General features: G+C 37.5%; 1 protein-coding gene across 5 annotated transcripts in view; it reads left to right on the forward strand.

The window, feature by feature from the left end:
* Positions 1 to 13,783, forward strand: part of erbb4 (erb-b2 receptor tyrosine kinase 4) — a 1,019,841-nt gene that overhangs the window by 153,950 nt on the left and 852,108 nt on the right. Inside the window, exon 1 of one of the 5 annotated variants that reach the window (XM_062969127.1) lies at positions 1 to 13,783. This exon is cut by the window's left edge and continues 21,821 nt beyond it; it is cut by the window's right edge and continues 16,811 nt beyond it. The exons of the other annotated variants lie outside the window; for them this stretch is intronic. The gene's annotated coding sequence lies outside the window, so the exon portion shown is untranslated. 5 annotated transcript variants of the gene reach the window in all.

A 13,783-nucleotide genomic window follows, 5' to 3' on the forward strand; every position in this document is an offset into this window, starting at 1 on the left:
AATACATTTTCCTATTTGAAACATGCAATAAAAATGTGTGTGTGTGTGTTCAGGGGGCTGGAATGGATTCGTAGCTTTCAGTGGGAAATTTGCTTTGAGATAAGAGCATTTTGAGTTAATAGCTCAGGCACGGAATGAATTAAACGCTTAAGTGAAGGTATAACTGTAGTTGCCTTGTTCGGGTATGGTATAGATGCTTCCATCTGCTACATCTCAGGCTAGAGATGGTAAGATTGTTAATCATTCACTACCAAGTTGAAAATTGGTTTCCTGATTATCAGGAAACCCTTTGGGAAGAATAATAAAACAGTCATTAATCATAATGGAAACTGCAGTGATGAAATCAGAAGTCTAGGACTTGGAAGGGTAACCATGAACAAATTAGGCAAGATTTTTAAAGGTGAAGATCCATCTTTGAATACCCAAGCCATGGCATTTTCAATTTATGTCTATGTGTGTGTGTTTGTGTGTACTAAGCCAAATATGTGATCAGAAAACTTATTTTATCAGGGTTACTAATTCTGGGAATGTTTTTAAGGATGTGCTAACTAATGCAGAGGCTGTAGATGGGGAATGACCAGTATGTACCAGCTTCCATTTTCTGTTCAGTCAAAATGGCTGAACAAGTTTAAAGTTAGACTGTTAAGGCAGGAAGGGTTGCAAGTTAAAGGAACTATATTAGCCTGTAAGGCTGCAAGATTATATATTCCTTCTGGGATTCAATACAAGTTTCTTCTTTTAAGGTTCACAAGTTAGCTCCCCCTTATCTTTCAACCTACTATTTCTTTTACTGTCATGCTTGACATCTGCATGCCAGGAACAATCATGCGTTTCTTCTTCATGGGCTCAGATTCATCCTTTTCCAATCTCTGCTCCATACTTTTGAAACCACGTACCTGAACATTTACAGACTGTTTCTTCCCTCATTGCTTTTAATTTCTTTTTTAGAATTTTACTTTGTTGTTTTGTCATCTTATATATTTTGGTTACATGTATTGGTCAGTTTGCTTTGTTTTATATTGGGATTATAGTTTTTGGTTTTGGATTTTGTTTTGATTTTATCTGATTGATATGTTTTGCAATTGTATTCCATAGCTTCATGTTTTATTAATCCTCCCCCTCCCCCTCCTGTTTTTTTTCCTGTCGTTCTGTACACATATTTTAGATTGTGGGCCTTCAATAGGACATATTGTTTTGAGTTGTTTCACTGTAAAGCACCATATACATTATACACATTGTGTAAATAAACAATAATAATGATAGCAATAACAATGACTTAGGGTAAAACCACAATTTCATCTGATTATAAATAATACAATAAGATAATAAGGAAAAGTGAATGGACCAATGGAATGACTACAGACTTGATTTTGGATGGCATGATTTTAATAACTGTTTTTAAATTGTGTTGTTTATTGGTGGGTTTTAATATAAATGTCATTATATTATCTATGTTTAATTTTATGCTTTATGTCTAAATGTTATTTTATGTTTATGTTTTAATTTGGTTAGGTTAATTTATAGTTATATGTTATTGCCTTGCCATTTTCTTTTGGTTTTCACATGCATGTACGGCATTGAATTTTGCCTTTATAATGTTGGAAACCGCTTAGAGTTCCCTTAGGGGGAGAAAAGTGGTATATAAATGTAGTAAATAAATAAAATACTGGGATCAGTTCTGGAACATGTAGGACCACACATATTGGTATGTGTATAAAAATCATATATTAAATGTGCCGACTACCACTTCATCACAAACAGTGCTTAGGTTGATCAACAGCCATGAATAAAAATTTCCAACTTATCGGACGAGGTGATTATAGCATCCAATGATGCTTTCATCCCATCTAGGGGATGGAGACTGACTCTGAACATCACAAAACGTTGTGTGACATCTGGCTGAGGCTCTGCACCCAATCGGAGTGAAAGCATTGCTGGATGTTTCTATCCCAACAGGGGAGGTTTCCTATGTTGTGCTGGTTCCAATGGAGCTAGAACAGGGTCTCCCTGCAAGGGTGATGCGGAAAGTGTTGCAGAGAGGGAGCTGTGGGCAGGATGACATTTTGCCTCGCTGTTCCTCTTTCCTCACAGAAGCCTAGCGAAGCAGGACACTTCGCCTGGGCCTTCTGATGAGGTCCTAAAATGTACATTTACATTTTAACTATTAAAACTTAGTAATGTAACTATAAAAGTAAATAATTGTAATGCACCATTAGATATAGAAACAAGCAGTGCCCACTAGACCCACTACTTGAGCAAACAAGTTTGCTTGAAATCCAATGGGTCTTTGAAGCAAATACTCTTTTCCTGATGACTGAGAGAACATCAGAGATGGCCTCTCTTGACTGGGACTCCCAAGTTTGCTTGAAATGTACACAGACGTTTCCCTCTAGTGTCCAGACAGTTGAAACCATCACCCAGACATCTCATTTTTAAATACACTCCATCTTTCAAAATGAAGCTATGATATTTAGCTAGTCCTTAACTGTGCTCTCTATTTGGAAGTTAACGACTAGTCCGTCTCCTGATTGAAAACCCTCACACTTGAACTAGAAGGAGCCTACTCTATTCCCAAATGAGGTTTGATGTGGTGGGTTTGCTGCTAAGCCAGACATCAGAGTAAGTGCATCTGAAATCTGACAGTTTGAAAAGAGCATCTCCTCTTTACGGAGTCTCCTTTAGATTCCAGCAGCTGAAGTTATTACTAGACAGCAACAGCAATGCAAAGCTCAGCCTGTCACTTCATTGATCCTCCCTTAGTTAGCAAGAGCCATGATCTGTGTATGCTCTGAGTATGTGGGTTTTATAAAGCAGGCAGCAAAATATATATTCCTTGAAGTAACAAGAACTGGAGAGGTTTGATTCTGTGTCATCTTGGTGCTACAACATCACAAACTGGTGGGGTCAACTAGATACCCCTAGAAGTTGGCTTATTGGTATTAAATTTTGTACAAGTTCTTGAAGTAAAGAAATCCAACAAGCAGCTTTGATCACTAACAGATGACAGCCCGAGTTAGCCTTTTTTCAACAGCAAGGTTCACATAGATTAACCTTTTCATTTGAAATGTTGAATAGCAATTGAACGTGTGTCTTGAGTGGAGGCAGTATTTATAATAAAAAATTCAAGTAGTGGTTTAAAATATTTAAAAAAGGAGATGTAATATGAGAGATGGATTGTGAGAGTCCAAATGTTGCAATATTTAAGAACTCTATACATATTCAAAGCATTTGCTTGCACAACTATATAGGATGTCTGCTTTGGAGAGCCTTTTTAAAATTAATAGTTTTAATGCAAGTATTGCAATTGCTTATATATAACTTTATAGTTGTCCAGGCAGCTGTAATGTCTACTCAGGTGCAGGAAAGAATTAATATTTTAACCTTACTATAAGTATATATGAGGTGTGTGCTTGCTTTGTATGCCTTAAAGCAATATCCAACTAAAAGTAAATACAGTATGACCATCAACTCAGTATCCTTGGTTTCACTTATTCACAGGTCCAGAAAAATCACCTCCAGAAGTCCTTGTGGGCTTCCATAGGTCCTCCTGTGCAATTCTATGGTATGCTTCCAACCCAAATATAGCTACAATATTATTCACATTTTCAGGTCTCTGTGGTATGTGAATGTGTGACTTGGAACATATCCTCCACAGATACATGGATCATAGTGTACTGTTTTTTTCATGCTAAGGAGAAAAAGACATCTTGCTATGGCCAATGCCAGACTATACTCTGTTGGTATTCAACACGCAGCCAGATGTGGGTGGCTGCCAACTTTGCTGCCTCAAGGCCTGGTTTTGAAAAAAAAAACATGTTAATGTTGGAAGGGGATGATTATAGCCAGAAGCTATAGAACCTCTGGGCATGAAACTTATCAGAATTCAGTGCAGAAGCAGACCAACTGGAGCATGGGATTTCCTGCCAGACTTCTTCCTAATGATGCCACCTGTCTTGGCTGTAGCAGACATTCTTGGAGATGACTTTTTAGTCTTGATGTTGTGTGTGCCTTCAAGCCATTTCAAACTTACTGCAATGCTAAGGGAAACCTATCACGGGGTTTTCTTGGCAATATTAGATTGGAGGGTGTTTGCTCTTGCCTTCTTCTGGGGCAGAGGCCCCCTCTACACTGCCATATAATCCAGATTATCAAAGCAGATAATCCACATTAAGCAAGTCTAGACAGTCCCTGAGTTACAAACATCTGATTTACAAACAACACATAGTTAAGAAAGGGGTGAGACAACAGGATGTGAGAGAAAATCTACCCCTAGGAAAGGAAATTCACTCCTGAAAGAGTTATCATGGGGGAAAGGAGTCTTCACTGAAGCTTGACCACCAATCCTTTTTCCACAACAAGCCAAATCTTTCAAATCCAATTATCACAAGGACGAAAAGTGAGCTGAAATCTTCTGAACAGGGGCACAGACAGCAAAACAAACACCGCAGGGGTGTTAATCCTTCCCAATGCATTCCAGTGTTCTCGTTCTCTCTCTCTCTCTCTCTCTCTCTCTCTCTCTCTCTCTCTCTCTCTCTCTCTATATATATATATATATATATATATATATATATATATATATGGAGTTACACTTTAAAATGTACCTGTTCCAACTCACAAACAAATTCAACTTAAGAACAAACCTACAGAAATTATACTGTCCATAATTTGGGGACTGCCTGTGGTGGCAAGGAGTTGGAGAAACCATATTCTCTTCTCCAGAAACCTGATACCACCATTCCTGCTTCCTCCCCTCTCCCTTTGTCTCTGTGTTTTGCTACTCAAGTAATGGGAGCACTTCAGCTGCCCTGTGAAAAACCTATCCACTAATCTTCCCCTAAGGATGACAGGCTGGCCTATAATTTGGTCAGTTTTATGGACATTATTTCAGCTTGTTTGTTTCTTGTTGGCTTTTAAAACGCATTAGCTCTGCATTTGTTTGACATAATACCTCCTGTTCGTAATCCAACTGTTTTTGAAATTTCTAAATATTTTAAATGATTTGACATTCTTTAAAATAAAATATATAACTGCATAATGATCTAAAATTCTTTTTAGGTTTTCACTGTTAAGTCACCCTGAGTGTATCTTTGATCCTAAGGAAACTTAGGAATGTATAAATAAATGGGGGGGGGGGAACCCCACTATCATATCAAAAACTGTTTACAGTTTTCTGCTTATAGTAGCGAAATCAAATGCAATGCTGAAATAAAAATCTCAACTCTTGCCATAAAACTCTCCTGCAAGACTTCAAAGGTTGCTTATTGTCAATTCAGTGGCCATGGATCCAAAATGACTGTCACCTTGCTGCCCCTATACTGCGTTGCTTACTATGAGGACCAACTGCCTGTAATAACTGAAACTCAGCTGCTTCATTATTGTGCCGTAAACATAATTATTGCAAAGTATTTGCATGCATTAAAAAGACAGATGGCTATTTTCTAGTGGCCAAGTTATGAGTTTGCTGGTTGGAATAAATAATTTGTATGGAGAGTGATTTGAGGAAATCCATATGTACAATGAGTCCTGATGATAGCATTGTGGAGTTAAAGCCAAACACAAAATATAATTAATTTGAATGGAGCTGGATAACACTGTGATATTAAATTTCAGAGTCTATAAATATTATTCAGTATACCATTGAGCTTGGTGATTTTTTTTCAGTCTTTTGGCATACCCCTCCCCCCCGATATTATGTAAACCAGTGGTTCTCCAGATGTTTTAGCCTTCAACTCCCAGAAATCCTAACAGCTGGTAAACTTGCTGGGATCTCTGGGAGTTGTAGGTCAAAACACCTGGGGACCCACAGATTGAGAACCACTGATGTAAACAGACACAAAAATATTCACAGTTATGCATATATGTGTAAATCATAACTTTGTAACTTCTAAATGTGTGCCTAAATTTGAATGATTAATGTTGGATTTGTGACATTTCCACAACCATAGGGGTGGCAAATCTAAATCCTGACAGATGTTGAAGACAAAGAAGCAACTTTTGCACTGAAACTTTAAGACACTTGGAGCTTGGGGCATGTAAATAAGTGAAATCTTTTGCCTTTTTTTTTTTTTGCAGAGTAAAACCACAATTGCATGTAGGTTTTTACTTCAAAGCTGAGCGATTTCCCAAATTCTTGTGAAGTTGTACTGCCCCCCCAGTTTCTGCACTTAGCAGAAACCTTTACTGTGCCATTTTTGTAAGTTCCTCAATGAGTCCAAATCAGACACCAGTTTTTTTCCATCCCTAGTACATTTTAGCTATCTTTGTTGCTAGCTCAAAAAATGGCCAGTAAAAGAGAATGTTTGTCCTTATAGTATCTGCACCATCTACAGTGCTATAATAGTATTTATTGCATAAAAATTAGCCAGCCAATATTAGCCATTTTATATTATTATCTTATTTGAGAAAGGTTTATTTCATACTATCTGTACCCAGCCACGCATTACTGTGGCCCAGTCTGGTTCAATGGAAAAAACTCAGAAGAGTTCTTTCTCCAGCCCTGGACCTTCCACGGATCTATAAAGAGAAACCTTCAACAGGATGGTAAAACATGCCGGTGTCCCCTGGGGAAAATCCTTGCTGATGGCCAGTTCTGTCACACCAGAAGTGGCAAGGCTATTCAATGCTAATCAAGTTGGCCAATTGCAACATTTCTTGCAGTTAATAAAGAGCACCACTCAGAAAACAGTGGAATACCAGACATGAAACAATCAGGGACAGCTAACACCTCCCAATCAAGGATTCCCCCAGGCAGGAAGTAGCTAGGGTTTGAAGCAGAAAGGCTATTCAATGCTAATCAAGTTGGCCAATTGGAACATTCACACTTGTCTATAGCAGAAAAGAGTTCTTTCTCCCACCCTGGACCTTGCACAGATATATAAAGAGAAGCTTCCTGCAGGATGGTAAAACATCCAGGTGTCCCCTATGTAACATCCTTGCTGACAGCCAATTGCCTCACACCAGAAACAGTTTGCTGTTTTTGAAGTCTCTTCTGACACCCTTTCTGTGGTTAGGCCTCAGAGCCTCAGCCTCGCGTAACTCCTTGTGAGTGGCAAGGAGGCGGGTCTAACCGTCTTTTGCGGCCCTGCCCAAACCAGTTGCTAGAGGGTGGAGACTGCTTGGCCATTGCTTGCACCATTGCTAAGGGAAGGAGCTGTCTGTTATGATGGTTGCTAAGTGAAGAGGGTAGTGCTTGGCCATTGCTTAGGGATTTGATTTTACCTTTATCACGTGTGTCAGGTTTGTGAGAGTAGGCTTAAAACCTATGGCAGTTAGAATGCTATGTTGTGTCTGAATTTCATAGTAATCCATGGAATAGTTTTGGAGATATGAGGTCCCTCACTGACAGACATTACATTTTTATTTATATAGCTACTTTGATAACCAGGTTCTTTAATGTCTTCCAGTTTTGCTTTCCAATACTCTTGTTACTTATGACTTCTCAGGGACTTTAAAAAATTGCATCCAATTTGTTGCACATACTTGCCATTCGTACTACAATTTAAGGAGCTGTAATAAATGGTTAAAGAAATTCATGTGAAAGTATTGATAACAGCCTAGCGTCCATGGGTTTTGACTTAATAGTGGCTTGTTGTTTCTTCCTAATTGTCTTAAGGATGCAGAAACAAGAAGAGATGTTGCAAAGTGTGTGTATGCTTACTCCTGAGTGTATCCATACCATAATAGTTTTAGGATTAGGATAATTAATTAATAAAGCTGGCAGATCATTAAGGTTTATAAGGCACTCCCCTCTTGACATAATTATCTGTTAATTAACATCCCACAGTAAAATACTACAATATCTCAATTAGGGCAGGAAAAGGATGGAAGACAGTTGAGAAAAAAATGTGACAGCATGTTTGTGGACTTTGTTGCCAAAAGGAACCCATCAAAACTAAAAGAAAAAGAAGAGTTATAGATGGTAGCACATGGTTGGCTCGAGGTAGAATATTATGCAAAGATCCAAACTGCCAAAATGTATCAAATCACTTCAGAACAGAGCTTGGAAACATGGCATTTTATAGCTTATTCTCAGCATGTTTTTTTTTTTCAATTCCAGTGAAAGACAGTTGGAATTCACCTCTTTTTTTCAGGGGCTAGGGAAAGAAAAGAAAGCTAGGCAAGCCTTAGTAGAACCAACCCATTGCAGCCCTTGCAATGCTATAGGGCAAAAAAATTAAAATCAGTGGTGTGTTCATAGACTGATAGATAGGGCCAGTATCGGATAGTACTGGCTATGAGTGTTTCTTCATGACTTCATGGTTGCTAATGAATGCTCTTCTATCCATCTTTACATGACTCACTTGCTGCTACAAAGAAATACATTTATTTTCTTTGACTGCCATAAACTGTTTCTTTATATGTGTTGTCGAAAGCTTTCATGGCCAGGATCACTAGGTTGCTGTGAATTTTCCAGGATGTATGGCCATGTTCCAGAAGCATTCTCTACTGACGTTTCACCCACATCCATGGCAGGCATCTTCAGAGGTTGTGAGGTTTGTTGGAAATTAGACAAGTGGGGTTTATATATCTGTGAAATATCCAGAATAGGAGAAGAACTCTTGTCTGTTTGAGGCAAGTGTGAATTGATTTTCTTGATTAGCATTGACTAGCCTTGCAGCTTGAAAGCCTGGCTAATTCCTGCCTGGGGGAATCCTTTGTTGGGAAGTGATTGTTTGTTGTCTGAAAGTCCCCTGTTTGAGTGTTGTTCTTTCTTTACTGTCCTGATTGTAGAGTTTTTCAATACCGTTAGCCAGATTTTGTTCATTTTCATGGTTTCCTCCTTTCTGTTGAAATTATCCACATGCTTGTTGATTTCACTGGCTTCTCTGTGTAGTCTGAAATGGTAGTTTTTAGAGTGGTCCAGCATTTTGTGTTCTCAAATATTATACTGTGTCCAGGTTGGTTCATCAAGTCATCTTCTATGGCTGACTTCTCTGGTTGAGTTAGTCTGCAGTGCCCTTCATGTTCTTTGATTCATGTTTGGGCAATGCTGCATTTGGGGGTCCCTAAGTAGTCTAGTGGACATAGAAACTCCAATAGAGAACATTTTAATCAAATCCACGAGTAATCAAATCTGCAAAACTCAAACCCACAAACGTGAGAGAGTTATCATGGGGAAAAAGGGTTTCCACTGAAACTTTCTCATCAAGCCTAATTTTCCAAAATCAAATTATCATAGGGTCAGAAACTGAGCTGAAATTTTCTAAACAGGGGCACAGATAGCAAAACAAACATTACAGGGATGTGAACTCTTCCTTATGCTATCTAAAGCTAATATATTTGGCTGGTGTTTCACTTTAAATGTACCTGTTCCAACTCACAAACAAATTCAACTTAAGAACCAATCTACCCCACCTATCTTGTTTGTAACTTGGGGACTGTTTGTATGCTAGGACAGCTGTGTTGGCTGTGCAGCAAGATATAGCAAATCTCAAAACACACAAGATGCAATGTTACTTTGTTTTAGGCCAGCCTAAAAGCACTACAGTATATGCCTAATTTGTCATGTTGCCTTGAATAAAATCTTGGGAGGAAGGTGGGATAGAAATTCAGCAATTTTTTTTTTTAAAAATAGCAATGTATAATGTGCCTTTTTGTTTGCCTAATAAAGGAATCATAACACTTTTGTGGTACTTTAGTTAAAAGTGTTCTGTAAATATATACAGTAGAGTCTCACTTATCCAACATAAACGGGCCGGCAGAACGTTGGATAAGCGAATATGTTGGATAACAAGGAGAGATTAAGGAGAAGCCTATTAAACATCAAATTAGGTTATGATTTTACAAATTAAGCACCAAAACATCATGTTATACAACAAATTTGACAGAAAAAGTAGTTCAATAGGCAGTAATGCTACATAGTAATTAGTGTATTTACGAATTTAGCACCAAAATATCATGATGTATTGAAAACATTGACTACAAAAATGTGTTGGATTATCCAGAATGTCGGATAAGTGAATGTTGGATAAGTGAGACTCTACTGTACTAGATATTTATAAATATTTTTAAATGTTCTGACATTTGTGCAATTCTAAACAAATAATTTGGGAAACATGTACTCAGAAAAATATGCCAAAGTAGTAAAATACAACAGGATGGCTATTGTGTTAAGTACTAGACAAAAGAAAGACTTTAACACTTTCTTATTAAATAGGGCAAGCCTCTTTTCTTCTATCCTTAAAAACTGACTGGGTACAGCTGCTACACATTATAATCTAAAACATTATAATCTAAAACTACATATTAATTCAAATAGATTGCTGAGGCCTCAAATATATGCAAGATATGGGGGGATGAAAACCATATATTTTTTAGTTGCTATGTAGAATTTTTGTCTTTATAAATTAATTGGCAAGATCTTTCCTGCAGCTACAAGGACATGAAATGGTTTATGAAAGGCCAAAAATATATAGCACTTTACAAAAAACTAGCCAAAAGTTAGATGTATATATCCATCTGTAAGCTGCCCACAGTGCAGGGAGGAAAACCCAGCTTCATTAAAGTCAAATATGTTCCTATTAAAGTCTGTTCTTTTCCTATCAGCTTCTTTACATGCAACCATTTGGCCATATTATAGCTGTTGTCACAGGTTCTATATCATGAAAGAAACAGCAAGATTTTCTTTACACATACCTTTCAGGAATGTTGAAAAGATTGCAATGCGTATAGGGAGCTATTATTTTTAATGTCAGCTGCAATATTTTTGCCTTGTACTCCAGCACAGAACAGGTGTAAGTTGCCATCTCTGAGCATGTTTAAAGAATTGCTCAGTTTGAATAAAACATCAGCAGACAGGAAAATGTCCCCAGTAAGTCTGGCTTTAATCTGTACACCAGTTTAAAAGTTCAGCTTTGAGGTTTGATAACTCCCTAAAGCAACGGCTGAACTCCTTCCCCAACACTGGATTAAAAGCCAATGTGAGCTGGAGTCTCACAATTTAAAAAATCTCTCCTTCCTGCCTCCTGTTTGAGACAGGGACAGTGAATGGAGAGGTTGCTGAGCATGCACAAAATGTGAAGCAGATTTGAAGGGTAACGAGAGAACCGTGTTAGTGGTGTTGATTGAGAGTCAGCTCACAGCTCTGTCTGCCACTACAAGGGGTAGCGGCCCTGGCCTTGTCTCAGCTTTGCCTTCTGAAAGAGCCGCCTGGAATTCCTTACTCCCCGTAAAACAGCTACACAGTTAATTTCCTGTAATAAATTGCAAAGCAATGTGCTGCAGAGTCAGCCTCTCTTCTTTATAATATTTTAAGGAAAATAAATATGAAAGCAGAGATTGAATTTATTGGAAGGAAATTCTGACTTTATTTGTACAATATCATTTTCTCCCTTAGTTTGTTTTTGACAAAGCTGTCGTTTTTGATGGGGGGCAGGATGGGGGATGAAGATTATTTGTGTTAACATTATTTATAACAAACATAATATTTATGATTTCCTTCCTTTTTAAAAATCAGGCTGATGGTTTAAGAAGCACTTGAATTGAAATAATAATAATAATAATAATAATAATAATAATAATAATAATAATGGCTCTGGCATAAACCAGTACAGGTGGTCCCGGTGGTAATCGGCACACTGGGCGCCATGCCAAAAGATCTCAGCTGGCATTTGAAAACAATAAACATTGACAAAATTACACTCTGTCAACTGCAAACAGCCACCTTACTGGGATCTGCATGCATCATCCAAAAATACACCATACAGTCCTAAATACTTGGGAAGTGTTCGACTTGTGATTATGTGATACGATTATGTGTCATACTATGTCTTTGTGTCAATAATAATAATAATAATAATAATAATAATAATAATACTAGACGACTGTAGTCAGTTATCTTGCAGACCTCATTTCACCTGAAAGTATCAGAGTGGAACTAACTATTTATGACATGGAAGAGCTTATGAATGTAACTGCTTTGAATATTAGTGTGCAAATGGAGAGCCATCTTACATTTACTAAGGAAAGGTAGGAGAGTGTTTGTAGAGGAACTAGATGTTAACAGTGGCAGATGCATTGTCTCAAGGAGAGATCCAATTATTCACAAGGAAGTGAGCATGACTTGTGAGCCACAGCTGAAAGAGAGGGTGAGGAAGAAATACCTGTACTTCTGGCCTGCGTGGAAAGGAAAATTGGTGAAGAACAGAAGGCACTCACCAACACTTTCTCCCTTCACCTAATATTGTTATAACAAATAATTATGGGAACAGGAAAGTGAGATGATAGCTGACTTTTCCTCTGCAGTATGCTCACAGAGTTCATACAGCACACCTTCAATATAGTGAACAAGGCAGGGAGGCCCTATATTCCAACAATATACACATGTGAAGAATATACCCCTCACCAAACCCTGAGTTTATAGTAAGAATGGGATTTTTGTATTCTAAAAATAAATAGAAAAATCGTTTAAAAATGTGTTAGGAAATCTTGATGAATAGAATCTTGGAGTAATGAGAATCTTCACAGTTTGGAACTTGTTTTGTGCAAAATCTGCTTATGGGGTTTTGGGCATTTGTATGCAGAAAGCATTTATGTACAAGACAAAGCAAACAAACAAAACTAAGCATGCATCTCTGTAAATTCTGAATTGCTACACATCTTCATAAACATTTATAGTGAAAATATATTGCTAAAACTACTCACTGTTTTCTTCAAGAAGGAGTGTAGTGAATGTACTCGTGTACTTTTCCCCTGGTTTGAGAAGTTTGTGAGTTTCCATCTTAGCTGCTTGCTAACACATCAGCCTGTGAAACTATGTGATGATAGTATCATTTGAGCATCTATTTTTGTCAGTGGTGTACGAAAATCAAGGCAGAGTCCTAGTTAATGAATATCTCTTATTTGGTAAAAATTTGTAAGAATGGCAAACATTAATATGCTCCAACCTATAGTGGTTATGATTGGCTAATGGGAGCAAGCAGAAGAGTTGTTTGAGATATTTTGTACTAATAGCTTTTAGTCATACTTCGTTTTCAATTTTTTGTGAGTAACTTTGGAAGTGATCCTATATATTGCCAATGGTACTATAGATATATAATACAACTCTTTTGTTTGCTGGTGATTGCAAGCCTTTGAGGGCCCTATGTCTTTTTGATGTAACTAGTTTGATTGGCATTCATTGTTAATATGGAGTATTAACTTCTCAGTTTTCATTCTTATATTTTGCGTTTGGTGTGTGTGTGTGTGCACGCATGCATGTTTAGACTAGAAAGTTTCCGTTTTAGCCTCTCTATGAACTTTTTAAAATAGTAATGCATTTAGCACTTTTCTTATTCTTTATGCATTATGGTTATTCTGTGGTCTTGGCATGGGAAGAATTACACAATTAGCTTAATGAGAATATATGTAATCTAGGCCACTGTTATACTTAAATCCTTCCTGAGATAGAACTTTACATATATCTCAATCATCTGAGTCTTATGGTGTTCTTGTGCTATCATTTTCTTTAGTTGGAGTATATTAGAGTAGAGCAAGAGACTTAAATCCTGTATTGGGTTTCAGCTCCCCCTCACCTGGTTCATCTGATCATCAATTTTCTATCGCATACCGTCTGAATGTAAATGTTGTAGTAACAGTGATCATGTGACAAGAACTCACATGGCTTTACCATAGCAGTACCTTCCTTTGGGTATTTTAAAGAAATCATTCTCAATTTGTTTATGTGCAGAAAACCTTGAGAGGTTGCTGCAAGAGTACTGTACTGGTGGTATCTCATTTTGAAGTCCCATGTAAGTTCATGAGAGATTGTAAGGCCCATCCTTTCTTTGTGTTCTTGAAAGTTTGC

The sequence above is a fragment of the Anolis carolinensis genome, chromosome 1 (assembly GCF_035594765.1).
Source record: "Anolis carolinensis isolate JA03-04 chromosome 1, rAnoCar3.1.pri, whole genome shotgun sequence".
Lineage (NCBI taxonomy): Eukaryota > Metazoa > Chordata > Lepidosauria > Squamata > Dactyloidae > Anolis > Anolis carolinensis.